At 42.2% G+C, this 17,807-nt stretch overlaps 1 protein-coding gene across 8 annotated transcripts in view; it reads left to right on the plus strand.

Moving 5' to 3' along the window:
• The window catches only part of LOC140901775 (uncharacterized), a 259,709-nt gene that overhangs the window by 37,608 nt on the left and 204,294 nt on the right, over positions 1-17,807 (plus strand). Inside the window, exons 1-2 of one of the 8 annotated variants that reach the window (XR_012155967.1) lie at positions 2,879-3,135; positions 3,475-3,581. The exons of 6 other annotated variants lie outside the window; for them this stretch is intronic. The gene's annotated coding sequence lies outside the window, so the exon portion shown is untranslated. Of the gene's footprint in view, positions 1-2,878; positions 3,136-3,474; positions 3,582-17,807 lie in introns of those variants that run through there. One more of the 8 variants, XR_012155968.1, reaches the window with a different exon arrangement.

Genomic DNA, 17,807 nt, shown 5'->3' on the forward strand with positions numbered 1-17,807 from the left:
CCCCTTTAATTCAGATGCAGGAGAGCTTAAGTGGCTTCATTGATGTGTTAAGTGTGGAATGATTTTTGTATAAAATTAAAAAAAAAAAAAAAAGACCCCATTATGTGGCCAGAAAAGACTTGTGTGCATTTGTTTATTGAGACAGGAAGTCGGTTTCCCACACCGAATAACTGTGCCGAGATGCTGAAAGATTGTGTAAGGAAGAAAAGTAAAAGAAACTTAATTTTCTACCTGGCAGAAATCAGCCTCTGGCGGAAGATGTAGACAATGAGATTGGGCTTAAACCAAATAATAGAGTCTGATTGATTTTAAGAAAATGCTCCACACCATTTGTATGGGGGGTTTCATGTGTTCCTTTTATTCGTAAAATGCTGGGCTTTGGAATAAATGGCTTTGTCGGCTGCCTGGCCTTTAAGTGCTCCTTCCACTATTACACACCCCAAAAGTGAAAGTACCAAGAAGAAAGGCTGTCAGGTGAAAACACAGGATTGAAATCTATTTAAAAAAAAATACTTTATTGCTAACGTGACACTGGACTCTTTTTTTTTTTTCGCTTGTTTTTAACCAGATTTTAGAGGATCATAGAGGAAATCAGGGGGAGGCCCTTTCAACCCAAGGCCTAGCTCCTCAGCGAGTGCAAAGCAGCGTCACGCCACGCAGTCAAGTCGATGGAGCTATGCTGCTTTGCACCAGCCAAGGATCGGGCCCACTGAATACAAGCTGCAGCAAACGGGGGCCTGAGTCTCCTGTTTAAAAAGGGGTAAAGGGAGGGGAATAAAATCCAGCTTTTTCAGCATGCTGCTTTAGGGTTAGCGGTAACAGTGATATACTGTCATTATTAATTTATTTATATTTATTTATAAATAAGAAAATCTAATAAGGTGTACATTGCTCTCTGGCACTGGTCAGACCCAAGGGTATGAAGATAATAATTATCGCTATTTAGTTCAGTAGCACCTAGTAACTAAGATAGGAGATCCATTGTACTAGGCACTATATACACACATAGTAAGGGATAATCCCTGACCCAAAGAGCTCAGTCTAACTAGAGAACACAGACAAAGGGTGGGAGGGGAAACAGAGGCACAGAAAGTGACATGATTCACTCAGGGCCACGGGCAGCATATTGGTAGCAGAGCCAGGAATAAACCTTAGAATTTGGGGGTTCCACATTTTGTTCCTGTTCATGGAAAGATTTCACGGTGTTTGCTCAGCATTCATGGCTTCCACCTAAAAAGACTCCTGCTTTTGTGTGAAAACTACAAAACTCCATGTGGGTGAATTTCATTTTGTTTTCACATGGAGGCAGATGAAGACGTGCAATTTCCAAACCTTCTTTTCTAAACCCACGTCAAACAAACAAACAAAGCCCTCCGAATTACAAATTGGGCAGGTGTCAAATTAGCCCCCAAATGAAATTTGTGTTTAAAGCTCATGGGGGGAAAAATGTTCTTGGCCTTTCAGGCCATCAAGGGGTTAACTGGCTTACTCAGAGTATTATGGGTTGGAACCAAGGTCCAACCCCCATTACTTCCTGTTCAGTGAGTGTTTCTTCCCCACTCTCTGTTGTTTAGCATGCAGCATGTTCCCAGCCTGCGGCACTGTAAGTAGTGTGTGTTTCTTGTGCACTGAGTGGTCCCTTTACAAAACCTAGAGTAATGATACTAGTATCATAGTGTCACCACTGCATGGTCCCTTTGTGACACCAACCGAGTTGTGGAGAAATAAGTTCCACAAACTTTTTTTTTTTTTAAAACTTTGCCGGAGTGGCAAGTTCCTTTTAAGTGTGGGGGTTGTGGGGGGGTGGCCGTCCACGCACATGGTAACTGGTGCCAGCACTTCGGCCCTTTTTGTTGTGTTCATGGCATAGGCAGAAGTTAGAGACAAACATAAGATACCATTGCTGGAAGATAACAGCATAACACTACTTTATTTCTGAGAACTCAGAACGCTAACACAAGCCCTCCCCCCGCCCCAAAACAGACAGAAAAGCAGGCTGCTCCCCAAAACAGAGAGGCACAACCCACCCCACTTTGTTGTCGTCCGGCTTTGTGCAGGACAAGGAAATCCCTTGGGATTTAAAGGGACATTTGCAATTTTAACACAATTCACCACATTTTTTGCCAGCATGACCCTAGCTAGGATGAGAAGGAGACTATAAAACCAAAGTGCACACCTTCCTAGCTCACTCCCCCTTTGTGCTTGCTCTTGGCCTCCCTGACACACAGCCTTCCCTTCCATTGCCCAGTTCTTCCCTCAGCATTTTCCAAGCCCTATTACACTCCAGTTCCTTCCAGCACCATCTCCCTACGCTCATTCCATTAGTGTGCATTACACAACGGCCTGATCGCATGCTCTCTTCTTATGAAATGCATGGTATGTTGCTGCTGCGTGTGAAAAGCTGCAGCCAGGCAGAAGTCACCGGACTGCTGTTATTTGTTATTTTAGGGCCTCCTGGATAAGTGTAGCCTTATTCCTAGTTCCATGTAAGCTGGAACTGGGGTTCTTTCCCCTACACGTTGCCCTGTTTTTCCTTCCTCGTTATGGGGGCGGGGGGGAGGATGGGTTGAAATTATCAGTGAAAGCACAAGCTGTCACCTACTGCTCCTTAAACACCCATAATAAGGATAGTGCTATGTAAACAGGAAGAGAAGGGACTAATTGCCCTCTACTTCCATTGACTGCCATGGGGTCTTTAGTGATGACTCTAGGAGTGGCAGGCAATAAGCGCTTTGAAGGATCAGATCCTTGATGCGGGGGAGAGGGAGTTTGCACTGAGCTTAGCTTTCCAGCATTGAATATGTATCAGATCTGAAATGTTACTCTATTCATTTATCACTACACAGAGACAGCACCGTCGAGTGGACTGAGCGGAAGACTGGGCATTGGGGTTTTGCATTCTGAGTAAGCCCTGCTCATTGGGGCAGGACATTTCAACCTTTGCACTTCACTCTCAGATCTGTAAAACGGGGACAATAACATCAACTCCCTCTCGAGCTGAAGTAAATGGGAGCTGCAGGCACTCAGCACTTGGCCGGATCAGGTTCTTAAACAGTCAGACATTTGGGGCAGCATTTTTGAAAGAACTGAGCATTTCTCTAACTTCCACTGAACTTGACTTTGATGGGAGCAAAGGTAGGCTAACACATGAAAGCTTTTGAAATGAACACCCTTTAAATACTGTTAACTAGAGAGTTTCTTCTAGATTTTGCAGAAACGGCCTGAAAAATTATTTAAAAGAGCAAGTTATTGTATTTTAGCCCAGGCTTCAGCTCAGAAAAGTACCAATCTCTACCAGTATTTGTTTCCTTCCTTTGTTATTTCCTTTTCCTCTCCCACCCTTTGTCACTCCTTAGCTAAAGAAAATTTGGCTTTTCTGATTGAAATCAAGATCCAGCCTGATGTAATTTGAAATGCCTGAGTGCTAAACCCCCTGAATGATGGGATTTTATCTAACAGAGTCTTTCCCTCCAGCATGGCGGCATCTAAACCCAGCACACTAAATCAACTATAAAGATTAAACGTATGTCTCTTCCTTGAAAAGCGTCGTCATCCTGCAGTCATCACTTGGCCTTTTTAAGGTGATGTGAGAAATAATATATTTTGCAAAAATTAAGCATGTATTTTGCCAGTGCATATGACACAGTGCTTATAGAATATCCATTTCAGACCAGTGGCCACCTTCAAACTCAAGACTTGGGGTAAAATTTTCAAAATGCTTATGTGATTTAGGCTCCAATGGCCCAGATTCTCAAAAATATTTAGGTACTTGACTCTAACTGAAATGCAGGGCTGGATTTAGGAGCAGGTGACCCAGGCGACCACCCTGGGTGCTGGGTGGGCATGGAGGGTGCCAGGCTCGGGGTGCTGTTTTTGTTGTTAGCGACAAAAGGAAAAATAGAAGGTTTGTAGTAAAATGTTTCAGGTATTCCATATGTGGATTCATTTTTCACTAGCCTCCTAGAATGTTCTGGACCTTTTGTAGATTCTCATGGAACCTTCCAGACTTTGAGAACTACCTTTTCCTTGAATGTTGACAGCCAGGCCCTCGGAGGTGGGTAAGGGGTGAGGTGTTCCCAGTCAGTCAATGAGATATAAGAATGAAATGAAGTGAAGTGAGAGCCCAGCTGTGATACTGTGAAACTTGTTTTATTGTGCAATTGTGTGGGTGGGACACACTGAAGACGCTTCTCGCCTGGGATGGCATTTGGTCTAGGGCCGGCCCTGCTGAAGTCAACGGGGGCTAGGTGCCTAAATACCTTGGAGGATGTGGTCTTAAGTGGAGTCAAATCGCCAAACTTTGTGCACACAAACATTTTATTGGATAGTCTCTCCATTGTGCGGCTAACTAAAGGCTAGGTTGTGACCAGCCCTAATGCGACTGTAGTGGGGAGGAAAGATTCCCCCACCACCTTTGCGTTCGTTGGGGTTATCTGGATCTTGCATCTGACACCTCAGTGCAACAGAAGACCTCTTCCTCCGGTGAGCAGGGCTGCGAGTATGCAGAACCATGGCTCCGCCTCCACCCATATGCACTACCTGGATGCTCGAGAACAAGTATGGTAAAGGGCTGCTAATACAGCTTGTTGCTGCAGAGGAACTGTCCCTCAGAGGGGTGCCTCTGAGGCAAAACCCCTCCTAAGGCTCCTTCAGGTGGTGCACCTGTACATGCTCCATCTCTTGCCCAGGGCTCTGCTTGAGAGCAAAATCTCAACCTAAGAAGCTTGCTTCCCATCTCTTCTTATTTTTAAGGGCCATACTGGTATTTACTTTGCAGTTGTCTAAAAAATGAGGGTCTCCCACAGTATAGCATGTGTGTTTCCTACTAAGAAGGCAGGCCCAGGTTAATAACAACTTTTAATGGAATTGTTGTGTCTTACTCTGAACAATATCAGTTATCAAACCATGAGCAAGGTCACGAAGACGAGAAAATAAGAAGGAACCCTCTGCAGAAATTCCAAAGGGGGGTTCCCCAATTTGTTGCTGTAACCCCTTCTGGATCTGCAGCCTCCTTGCTCATGATGATAGAACAGTGACTTGCCAGAGATTTATCACCACAAACAATGAGTCTGATTCTCCTTTCACATAGACCACCTTTACAATAGTGTAACTCCATAGACTTCAGTGATTTACCTGCTGTGAGTGGAGAACAAGGGCCACTGAGACTTACAACAGTCATTTTAACTTGGTAAAACATAGACATAGAAAACAGGATGGACTGCGATCAGCCAATCCTTCCAGCAGCTGCAAGGAAATTCAGAGGAATGCATCCACCTGGAGATAATGCCAGGTAGGGGTAGGTGGAAGTTTCTTCATCCTTGTGCATTTCACCAAGAATATCAGTGGTTACAGTGTCTAGTGTTGTTTATACAGTGTGATACCACTGATAGCTAAATAACTGCTCTTTATTTTGCTTCTTGAATCCTAATGTAAGGTTGGTTTTATAGAATGAATTTGGGGGATTCTTTATACAGATGTCTTGCAATTTAGAGGTTGCATTGTACAGATCCCTGGTGATAGCTTCCTGCTCCTCTTCCCAGTGGACCTGAGGTATGAAGGCCATAGTAGAGCTGGTCCTAATTTTCCAAATTTCAAATTTTGGGTGACATTTTTTCATTGCATTTTCAAAATCTGATGGAGAGGATGAATTTTTTACAATTTTTTTTTTTACAGTTTGTTTTGTTTTCAGCCTCCTTTAAAACTAGTTGATATTTTCCAAATTTTGGATTTCTATGGAACCTGTCCTCCCCTCCACAAACACTGTTGTGTAAATGGGAATAGCTCCACTGAATTCAGTGAAGCTATGTCAGCTGCAGATCTGGACCACGAGTTGCATGAACAGGTCTGCAATTGTTTTGACAAATATCCTCGTAACAAACATCCCTTGTTTGTATTTTACAAACTTCATGCATCAGCTAGATGTCCTTTTGTGTCAGTACATTTTGGGCAGAATCCTGGCTCCAGTAAAGTCAATGGGACTTTGGCCATTCACTTCAGTGGGGCCAGGATTTCACCCATTGTTGAATGCTAAAGCTGCTGTACTGACTCTGAACTTCATCTGCCTTATGTTTTATTGTGCTTGAATCTGAGCTCACTTGCACTGTTGTAAGTCAGGAATAACAGCACTGAAGCCAATAAAGATACCCATGGTGTAAGGGAAATTGGTGTCAGGCCCTTGATTTCCATTTTAAAGTGGCATTTTAGCTCTGAAAAGATGAGGTGGTTAGAGAGGTTTTCCCTGGCATTTCAGAATGGTGTGATTTTTCTTTCACAGCCTGGGGAAGTGCAGATTAGAAACAAAGTAGCATCAGCAAAATTAAACTGCTTTGTTGAATAGGGCAAACAGGCCTCTGTGAAGCCAAGCACCTGATCTCAGAGCTCATGTCGATGTCATCAGGTGCAATGGTACCGTTTAGTTCTGTTGCGGGCTTTTTAAAACTACCCAGTGTTGTTATTGCTTCTCATTTTAATAGAAATTAGCCTGAAATGTCTGTGAACATGGCCAGGTTGGGAAATCAGGCTTCCAATTCCCATCTCACTCTGGCAAGCAATGGGCGTGAACCAGAGGCAGGTTTGGCTGACCTTGCAATGTGGTTTAAATTAGTTTTAGGCCGTGACTGCAAGTTAAAAAAAATTCAAAACAGCCTGATGGAATTGGAGCAAGTCAAATTTGGTCAAGTCCAAAGGGTTTTCAGTTTACTTTAAGACCATGACTAAAAGTTTTAAAAGTCCCAAACAGTTTATCGTATTGGCAAGTTGTGCATCCATTCATACAGTATAGAAAGCAGCAAGTTTTGCCCAGGAGGCCCAGTCTTACAAAGCAACTTACATTGGAAACTGAATGTGCTGAATACTGTGCGGTATCAAACCCTAGCTATGGGGCTTGTGCTTCCCTGGTGTAAATCATCCCAGTTCCATTGAGTTCAGTGGAGCTATGGAAATTTACAGCAGCTGAGGATCTGGCCTTGTGTGTCTGAAAGCAACTGTATGAATTTGGCTGATCTTAGGACAAAATCCATATTGATTACCCGGTTACGAAGGTTCATACTGATCTCCAAATGCACAGAAGTATAACTAACGTTTTCTGCAGCAATTAGCCCTTTCTGCAGTTTGTACCATGCTGTTAAAATAGGTTATACTCAGAAGGAATGTAGTGCCAGTAAATCAATGGAGATTAAGAATATTTAAAAAATTCCCTTTGGCCACAGAGCTGTTTATCATTCAGGCCTCAAAATCCTGATTTGTTTGTACAGAGCTGTATACTATTAAATCATGCAGAGAAAAAAGGAGAGCTGTGATGTTTCTGGACACATTTTAGGGTGTGCCCAATTCTGTGTGTGCTCTGTGCATGGAACTTCTGCTGACTTCATTGCAGAATAGGTGCAGGGCTGGCCCAGCGGGATTGTACCTGGTTCTGTGGACTCATATGAGAGTTGTGCATGAATACCAGCTGCAGAGTTGGACCCTTGAAGTGGGATGTTTCCTGTAGAGTAATTTCAAGTACAGCGATCGCATTGTTTTTTGAGCATCAGATATATATAAAGTTCAGTCATTTCAGACTGGAGGTTAATTTTGTGTGGTTGGCTTTGGGATCTCTCCTGGGTGTTTCACTTCCTGGTTCAGATTTGGGTTTGAATGAACCTGAACTTCACAGCAAAATGCACCACGTTTTGCCAGATTTGGAGTCAAATGGTGCCAACCATCAAATATCTGGTGGTTTGGGATTTGGTAAGGAAAGGGTCACACAGCTCTGCTTAGGAAGCATGGAAGCATAGAAGCTAGACTCTCCGCTAATATAAGTCACCAGAGCTCCATTGAAGTCATTGGAGAAAGACTGATTTACATCAGCTGAGAGTCTGTACCAAGAATTATAAAAGTCCTGTCTCAGGCTTTACTATGTTTGTATAGTCAGTTGTTACTCTGGCAAATTCCCATTGGGATCTCCTCTGTCTGGAGTTGGACACTGTTTGGCTGCTGGACCTTACTCTTTGGCCCATCGTTATGAAGAATAAGTAGAGAGAATGGGCCAAAGTCATCCCTGATGTACCTTGTTGCTTGTGAGGTAGGTTGGTAATACTATCCGCGGTTTGGTTTGAATTTGGAAAGCTTGAGGCACAGAGAGGTTACCTGGCGTGTCCAAAGTCAGCGCGGAAGTCTGGGGCTAAGCCATGAACCAAACTTTGTACATACATTTAAAGGAGAGCACATTTATTCTTATATTATATATTTACTTTTTTCTATGCTACTTGAATGTTTAAATCCCCATGTTCTCACATTTCTGTATCACTAGCAAAAGCTGCTATGTGGAATGGATGCCTCCCAGTCCTGCGAAAAGCACTTTTCTTCACAGATCTTTTCTGCAACAGCAATTCATGATTCACCAGAAAGAGCTGCCGTTGAACACTTGTTGAACAGCCCAAGAGGCTATCGTCTGACATTAAACAAGCACAACTTATGTTAGCAGGACTGGACCAGAATCCTGCAAGTTTCTCAGTAGAATTCTCCTTCTGTTTTACCAGACACATAATCTGTTGCGACTCTTAGGGCTGCTTATCTTTTGGAGCTTGGATTTGTTCCCATGCACCATTTTGTTCTCAGAGATGCCGAAGCTGATTCTTCAGTGCTAGCCAAAACAAATGAGGATCTTGGCTGGCTGTTGGGTAGCAGCAGCTGGTTTGACTGTGCCTCCCCACACCTAACACTGGGGCAGATTTCACTTTGACAGATGAATATTCTCCCCTCCCCCGTTTTATGAGACCAGGAAGCACTAGAGAGTGGATTTTAAAAAAATGAAATATTTTAAGTAGTTTTGTTCATCTTATTTTTGTGGAACTTTACGTGCATTTGTTATTGGAGTTTGTTTATTGCTTGTAGTTCTGAGCCATTCATCACCATAGTCTATTGAGAGAGCGCTATCTAGCGCACAGGGCATTGGAGTGGGCATCAGGGGACCTAGACTCTATTCTCAGCTCTGCTGTATGATTTTGGGCAAGTCACTTCGCCAGTGTTTCACCTTCCATCTTTTGCCATCACCATTTAGATGATCAGAACTTGGTAGTAGGGGCTGTCTCTTGCTATGTGTACATATACGCTAACACAAAGGGGCCCTGAGCTCAGGTGGAGCATGCATATACGATAGAAATAATATATATTGTGCAATATATCTAGCCTAGGGTTTTAGATAGGTATATTGAATAGTATAGTGTCCCTAGGCATTTTTTAATTGCAAAAACTAACCACAACTTGAATTTTAAAAAAAAAAAGGGGGGGGGGGGAATGAGCTGAAGCAAAACACAAGATCCCAAAACTTCTGAACTTTTCAAAAGTTCAGATCTGGATTCAGTCCTGAGTTTGAACTTTCCAACTCAGTCCTGTCTCTATAAACAAAATGCCTTTTGATCGCGGTTTTGGCGTTGTCTGGAGAGCTGGGTTAATGTCAGTGCTGTGAAGGTGAATTAGGGCTTATATGGTGCTTAGACCTAGTGATGGCTCTCTAGTGACATGGGGTGAATATCACGCAGATTGCGTAGAACATAACCAAGAAAAGAAACTGGAAGTCAGCAGCAAAAATATCTAGCGGCAATGGTGAAGATGCATCATATGTGAACTCAGCTTTGACAGACAGTTTTGAAAATGTAAATCTCCTCATAGTGTTAATAAACGAGGTCCTGAAACTGACCACCTATGTTGACATACCCTGTTTATGGGCTAATTGATAGCAAAGGAGATTAGCAAAGAAAGAGCAGAAGTCTGAGGCTATGTCTGCCCTAGAAAGATTCGCTGGTGTAGGCCATAGACAGAGGCAGGGGATAGGGCACTTGAGGGGGACTCTAGAGAGCTGAGTTCTATTCCTGTTTCTTTTCTAGGCCTGCTGGGTAACCTTAGGTAAGTCACTATGTGCCTCAGTTTCCCCATCTGTAAAAAAATTGGGATAATGATATTGACCTTCCTTGGTAAAGTGCTTTGAGATCTACTGAGTGAAAAGTGCTATATAAGACTAGGTATTATTATTATTATACTGGTTCCCCAAGCAAAATAAGCTATAACAGCAAAAGCACTTTCATGCCATTATAATTGTCTAAACTAGGCCTTTAGCCCGTATAGAAATGTCAGCCAAAAAAAAAAAAAATCACACCCTTACTGGCAAAGCTATTGTGGCAAAAGCTTCTTGGGTAGATCTGGCCTAAATAGCTAGCACTTCTACAGTACCCTTCATCTGAAGCTCTCAAAGCACTTGGTAAAAATTAAAGGGCCGATTCCACAAACTCCATAAATAGATCTTCCTTTGGGGACTTCTGTGTGCCAAAGATTTGTAGGACTGGGCCAATATTTAAGGGTCCTCACACTCCTTTGAGGTAGGAGTGATCCAGTGACGTGTGTAAGGTCGTATAGCTGGTCGGTGGCAAAGCTGTGGTTAGTGCCACGAAGTCTGTTTATTTATCACAAGGGTTCTCAACATTTTTCCAAACTGAGACCCTCTTTTCCACACCAGTCCCTCCTCCCCTCTAACAGAGATGAAAGTGTACAAGAGGAAGGACAGCCCCACTGTTAAGGTTGCCTGGGAGTTGCGAAACCAAAGATGTCTTCTGCTCCACCACAGACTTCTGATGTGACCTTGGGCAAGACACATCAGCATCTCTGTGCTGCATCTTTACAATGGGGTGATAGCAATTCCTTACTTCACAGGGAGGGCTGTGAGGATAAATACATTAAAGATTCTGAGGTGCTCAGTTACTGCAGTAACGGGGACATAGAAGTACCCAAAATAGATGGATAGCTGGGATTCCGTTCCTGGGAAGGCCAGAGTGGTTGAGAACCCCGAGACACACTTGCCTGTCCTGAGTTGAAAGAACATTACGTCACCCTGAAATGCCATGTATTTCATTTTAAAAGGACGTTACAGCAAGGCTATAATCAGGTCTCTGAGTGTCTCAGACAGCTTCAGAATCTGATTCAATAAAAACATGGCCGGACTCCAGCACTATGAAGAGACACAGGCTATCAGTGTAGGCCTATCTCCTCAGTAATACCCTCTTTCAGAACACAGTTTGAACCGTTGGGTCTGGGTTTCTCTTGTTTGTTTCTTATTGAACAGAGGGGATGCAAGGAGATGGAAAAAATATAGCAATCTTATATTGTGTTTGGGTGGGGTAAGCTAATTGATTTGACAGTTAATCAAAAACTACTAAGAGAAAATCAATACAGAGTAAAACAATCTAGTCTTCTGTTCTGTATCCTATTCCCAGTGGCATTGTTGATTGTATAGCATCAATGTCATCTATTTTAGATGGAAATGTTACCAACTATAATGCCGCTGTTGATGTTCCAAAACGATTCTAATCTCATTTCAATAATAGCTTCTGTCTCTCTTAGTGACACACATGCCATAACATTCTTGGCTAAATTGACAGCACTAATAACACACTCAGTTTTTATATTATTCGGACCACTGTCTGCATGTTTGAGTGTTCACATTATGGTGCCATGTGAAGAGCTTGCATCTTCCTTTGAAAGCTTCATATAATTAAGTGCCAGGGGCTCCCATTGACCTGAGTAGGACCTGCGGACACTGAGTTAGCACCTTTGAAAATCAGGCCACTCATTTAAATGTGGATTTAGGTGCAGAAATTTAGGTATCCAAGTGTGAAAGTTCTGTCCACAAGTGATTTGCTCAAAGTCACAGACTACAAGTCTTCGAAAGAACAAAGATTAGACCCGACATCTAGCAGTTAAAGAACAGGTCAGGGCTCGAACATGCTTCTTCTGTTTTCTGATTTTTCTGAACAGCTTGAGGCTCCCAAGTTGGGCTAAAAATGTCACAGGGACATATTTCCTGGATAGATTTCTGACCATTCTACTTCTGCTCAGAGCCTGAAGTTACCATCTGACTGGCATCTCTCATGGTTTTGCAATATATCTTGTTCCAACCTGTTCAGAAGCTGGAACTTGAAATATACACCCATGAGAGTCTAGAAACGATGATGGGCAAGTTAGCAATGGATAGCATAGATGATTGCATAGCTGTGAAGCTCAGATCTGCTTTTGAACCAGAACATCCACAAAAGTGGACGTATTCAGTTCCTGAATGTTTTACTCAGATGCAACTCCGTGTACAACTCATAGCCCTGGTTCAGATTTACCTTGTAGTGGCCCTAGGTCAGAATTTTAGGAGGGCTTACTAGCTTGTTAAGGATGCCGTCTTTATTTGCTGGGCTTTTGAATGAAGTTCTGCTGATAGAGGCACCAATCAAGCAAAGCACTTGAGCACTTGTTTAAGTTTAAACACAGACTTAAATATATCCTATTCATCAGAGCACTTTAGCACATGCTTAACTTTAAGCACAGACTTCAATTCCATTGACTTCCATTAAAGTTAAGCATTAAAGTGCTTTGCCAGAACGTTGCCTAGAGCCTATCTCTAGATGGTACCATATGCAGTTGAGGGCACAGAAGCCAAATCTCTCCTATGGATCCTTCATTTAAAACAGCTTTTATTTTCAGTTAGCAGCTGTGGATTTAATCGTGATGAAAGTTTATTAATTTCTCTCTGATTTTATCTTTGCTGTTTTTTAAAAAAAGAATTTTCCTTTATTAATTTTTCAAGAAAAAATGCGGAATACAAGTGAACAAACACAACCTGGAGCAATAAGCAAGATATTTAAACAAATTCAACAATCCTTTTCCTGACATCAGAACAAAGAAATGTAAGAATACAAATCTGTTGCTGTAGGCTGGGATTTTCGAAGGAGCCTATGGGAGTTAGGTGCCCTAATCCCATGAAATCCCATTTATACTTTTAGCTTCACTTTCTTTTTTATGTATTTATTTTGGACATGGGAAAAGGCCAGTGCATGTTGTTATTTGTGTGTATTATTATACTTACGTGCATTACAGTGGAGCCTAAGGACAACCCGAGGTAGGCACAGTACAAACATAGAGCAGTAGACAGCCCCCGACTCAATAAGCTTACATTCCAAATAGACAAGACAGACAAAGGGCGGGGTATAGAGATAGGACATACAAGTAAAGGGAACAGAGTGACGGATTCAAACATCAGGTTACTGTCCATTTTTCTTTTGTTTTTATATTTTTTTGGAGAGGGGATGTTGGAAGGGGCTAATCAGAAAAACAAAGGAAGGGTGTGAGGATATAGAAGAGTGGGCTGTGAGAAAGACAGGGCAGAAGGAGAGGAAGAAAGAGGAGGGAAGGAAAGACAAGGCAAGTGGAGTGAATCAAATTTCCATTTGAAAAACCTACCTGGAATCTAAAAATTGTGTTCTAATAAAGGTACCACGTGTGAGCCATGTTACCTCATTACTGCATTAATCCACCCACGTGACATTACGCTCACGTGGACTTTACCCTGTATTTGCTGCTGCTGCTGTTTCTTCCATCAATGCTGATCGCTGGGTCGTTCAACCATTCTGAATAAGCTGAAGATGAATCAGATTTTCATTTACTGAATATTACACATTTGGTTCCCTATAGATGCATTCGTGCCAATTTCTTGGTGTTCAGTGGAAAATTTAATTCATTAGATTGTAAACTCTTCAGGGCAGGGACTGTGTTTGTGCAGAGTGCCTAGCACAATGGGGCCCTACTCCATGACTGGGACCACTAGAAGTTGTCATAATACAAATAATAAAATGACTAATAATAATCAACTAATCCCAGTGTACAAATATTTACAGAGGGGCAGATCTCCCCCCCCCCCCAACTGTGGAAAAGTTTGTTTTATTGCTCCAAACCAAAAAAAATGTATACTGAGTCAGGTTAATTATCAGTGTCTCCAGCATACCCTGCTTTTTCTTTTGATTATACTGAGTGAGGAACAGTCACCATTGGATTCAACTAATTGTTGCTAATGATGCAATCGTGTAGAGTTTGCTCTGTTTCTTTTCTTATTTTGTTATCCAGGAATTGCATCTTAAGTCTAAATCTGAGATAACAGAATCTCTTTCCCATCCAGCTCTCAAAATCACTCCTCCCTCAGAGCCCTCCCCAAAAAAAAAAAAAAGATTTCAGGATCCTAACCTTCCTGTGATTCTTCATTCTTGTTACAGTCTTGTTCCCAGATTGGCAACCTTGGGCCAATTTTTGATCTCATTACAATCTTTCTTATGAAGATGAGGTGCTGGAATTTAATGCCTGATATAACCTGTGCAATATGGTTGTATGCTATACTGCTCTGACCTTTTCATTAATCTACATCTTGATTGACTGGCTATCCCAATCCTTTCCCACAGGTTGGGGAAGCTGTAATCATTGGATAAATTGATGGATAATAAAGCATATAGAATATCAAAAAAGGTCAGAATAATCCAGTATGTATAACAGATGGGTATACAGATGTGTGCCAAACATGCAGAATCAGGAACTGAATATTTTGTAACCTTCCATGAAACTTTTATTCCTCCTCCAATTCTCCCCCGCCACACACACCCCAAGAAAACAAAGAACTTATTTACAGATTTTTTTTTTTTGGTCTCTTTGAAATTTTTCATTTCCAAGTTGCAGTCTTCTCACCTTCTCTCATCTTTTTACTCCTCCCTCTATTTCAAATAAAAATGTTAAAAACTTTAAATATATATTTTCAGAGGGAAGTCATGAAAAGATGAAAGTGGGAGAGAACCTAATTTCTCTCACATTTTTACTCTTTTTTCCCCCAGTGGAAAAAATGGTAAACGTTTTAAAAGAAAAAATTTGCTTTGTGTTTTTTCACTGAAAAACAGAAAAAAGTGAAATTTTGAAGAAAATTAAAAGTTTTTAATTTTTTTTGAAATTTTTCATGAAAAGATATCTCATCAAATTTTGACCAGCTCTAATGTATCTTTATGCTTAATACACTTCTGCTCTATCCCAGTGCAAATTGCGTAAGTTTCAGGAGATAGTAGGATACATTATCACCACACTGAACAGCCAGGTCACTGAACTCATCAGAAGACTTTAGATCAGTGTGCTAACTCTAATTTGCATGCCTAATGGCAATGAGGAGAGTAACTGAAGAATAAGACCCAAATAATATAGAAAAGCAGAATCCGTGTGATTTCAAACCAGTTTCCTTATTTATATTAATCAGTCTGGGAATCACTTTGGGTTCCCAACTCCTTGCAAGATTCAGTGCAACCCAAAGGGTAGGAAATAATTACATCCAATTAAAGAATACACAGACAGGCCAAGGTCAAGGTAAGGCTCTAGGGCTCTTCCTTTAACCACTTTAAAGCAGGTTCATAGTTGCCTCATAAAAGTCCTGACCTCAGTAATATATTATCAAGGGGAAACTGGATTTTGTGCAACACAGAGGGGCAAATTTCGCTCCTCCTTAATCATGAGAGTAGTTCTATTGGACTGAATTCAAACCTGGTGTGTAACTCCAGTGGACTAAATCCACTGTATTTCACTCAGATCTAACACATCAATGAGCAGCACTGCATAAATACCTAGATAAGACAGGTCGGTGAGCATATACTGACTCATTAGTTGTTTGCCTGGACAATGGTCACCTCTGTCCCATATCAGCTGCTGGAAATTACCATGGATTCTCTTGCATCAGAGTACAGTATTAAAGATTTCCTCTTTATTACCTAAGAAATATTGTCTGTGCCTCTTTCTCCTAGAGAGACAAGGCGGGTGAGGTAAATTATTGGACCAACTTCTACTGGTGAGAGAGACAAGCTTTCAAGCTGACACAGAGCTCTTCTTCAGGACTCTCTCTCCTAGTCCTGCCAACATCATTTGGCTTGTTCAGGCCTTCATCGTTTCTCCTATTGATTGCTCCAGTTTGCTTTATGCGTTTGTCTTTCAGGATGTGCTGTGCACAGCTCTTTTGTAAGACCACTACAAGGTTAGCTTTCAGCACAAAATGTGCTGGTCAGGTCAAGAGATGGGGTATAACCAGAAGCTCTCATCTAATAATCTCTGCCAAATTTGAGGTAGGTGGGGGGAAGGATTTAGATCCGTGTGTTTTTTCTGACCCCAGTTAGAAAAAACCACAAGGGACTTATTTTCTCATTCCACCTGGGATGCAGCCAAAAATTCTGGAGAGAAAGAACTAGATGACTAGATAAAGTGCTTTACCAAGGGGGTCAGCATCATGATGTCCATTTTACAGATAGAGAAACTGAGGTACAGAGAGATTAAGTGACTCACCCAAGGTCACTTGGCAGGCCAGTTGCAGAGCTCCTTTAGAACCTAGATCTTCTAAATCCCAGTCCAGTGCTCTATCCACTAAAGCACACTGTCTCTAAAATTAATACACTTGGCCTGGGTCTTAGGAGATCTGGGTTCAATTCCTGCCTCAGCTACAGAGTGTCTGTGTGAATGTGAAGAAATTGCATAGGCGGGGATTTTCAAAGAGGACTTGGGGCCTGATTCTTAAAGGCATTTAAAATTCAATGGGAGTTAGGCACCGAGGTGCTTTTTCACTAGGTGCCTATCTGCATCTTTAGACACCTGAACAGCTTTAAAAATCTAGCCCTTAGGCCCTTTGAAGCGTCAGTGGGAGGTGAGAATCTTACTGTCTTAGACTCCTTTGAAAATCTGAGTCTCAGGGCTCGTCTACACTGGCAACGTCAAAACGCTGCCGCGGCAGAGCTTTAACAGGGCTTGTGTAGTCGCGGCACAGCGCTGGGAGAGAGCTCCCCCGGTGCTCGAAAAAAACCACCTCCGTGAGGGGTGTAGCTCCCAGCGCTGGTGCACTGTCTAGACTGGCATGTTACAGTGCTGAAGCTTGCTGCACTCAGGGGGGTGTTTTTTCACACCCTTGAGTGAGAAATTTGCAGCGCTGTAAAGTGCCAGTCTAGACAAGCCCTTTAGTCTCTCTGTGCCTCAGATTCCCATCACTGAAATGGGGATAACACCACTTCCCTGGTCTGGCTTGTTTATTTAGACTGTGAGGTCTTCAGGCCCAGAACTGCCTTTTACTATGTGTGTGTGTGTATATACAGCCCCAAGCACAATGGGACCCTGATCTCAAATAATAATCTCATGAAATTTCTGCCATTTGAAGATGAAATCTTATGGGACGAGCTCCTGGGATTTTGGCCCCAAGATGTTCTCAAACCCTAGCTTTGATATAGCCTCAAGCCTCAGCCCCCTAACCTGAATCTGTAGCTGAACATGGATTCTTCTTCCTATGGCATAGCTCACTCATGCCTTGGACACTACATGGCCAAAGGATCAGACATTTGATTCTTAACCTACAGGGCTCTCCATGGCCTTAGCTCTGCTTTTCTGCTCTGCTCTTTTGTCTGCTTCTATTCCAGCTTGCACCTTGCAATGCTCAGGTACTGGTTTGCTAATTATCCTCAACTGCAGGCTCAGGAGAGCAGGTGGAAGGGTCTTTGTTAATTATGCCTTCAGGCTGCAGAGTTCTCTTCCTAATCAGCTACCCTCCACAGCTATGCTCTCAAAGCAGGTTGCAGGGGTTTCACTCTCCTTGGGAACTCTACAAACGAACCCTTGTTTGTCTGAACCTTAAGACATTTAGCTTTGGGCTTGGACAGTTTGTGGCAGAATAAACCAAGGCTTGGGTGTTTTCTACAGCCGTCACCAAAGGCTGATGTTTAACCCCTCGTGTGCCATAAAGGAGTGCAGCCAATGAATTGCCAGTCAGCAAAGGGTAGGATATTTCTCATTTATTTGTATGGAAGGGCTCTAATGCATTTTGTGAAGCTTTGATTTCCCAGCCCTCTCCTCTGTTTTTACTCAAGGAATTATTGGATGCTCAGTAATTGCATTGAAATGGATGTCTCTGAAATTGGATATATTTTCAGGATCTGATGTTTCTAGATGATAAATTATGGCTG

This window comes from Lepidochelys kempii, chromosome 22 (assembly GCF_965140285.1).
Source record: "Lepidochelys kempii isolate rLepKem1 chromosome 22, rLepKem1.hap1, whole genome shotgun sequence".
Classification (NCBI taxonomy): Eukaryota; Metazoa; Chordata; order Testudines; family Cheloniidae; genus Lepidochelys; species Lepidochelys kempii.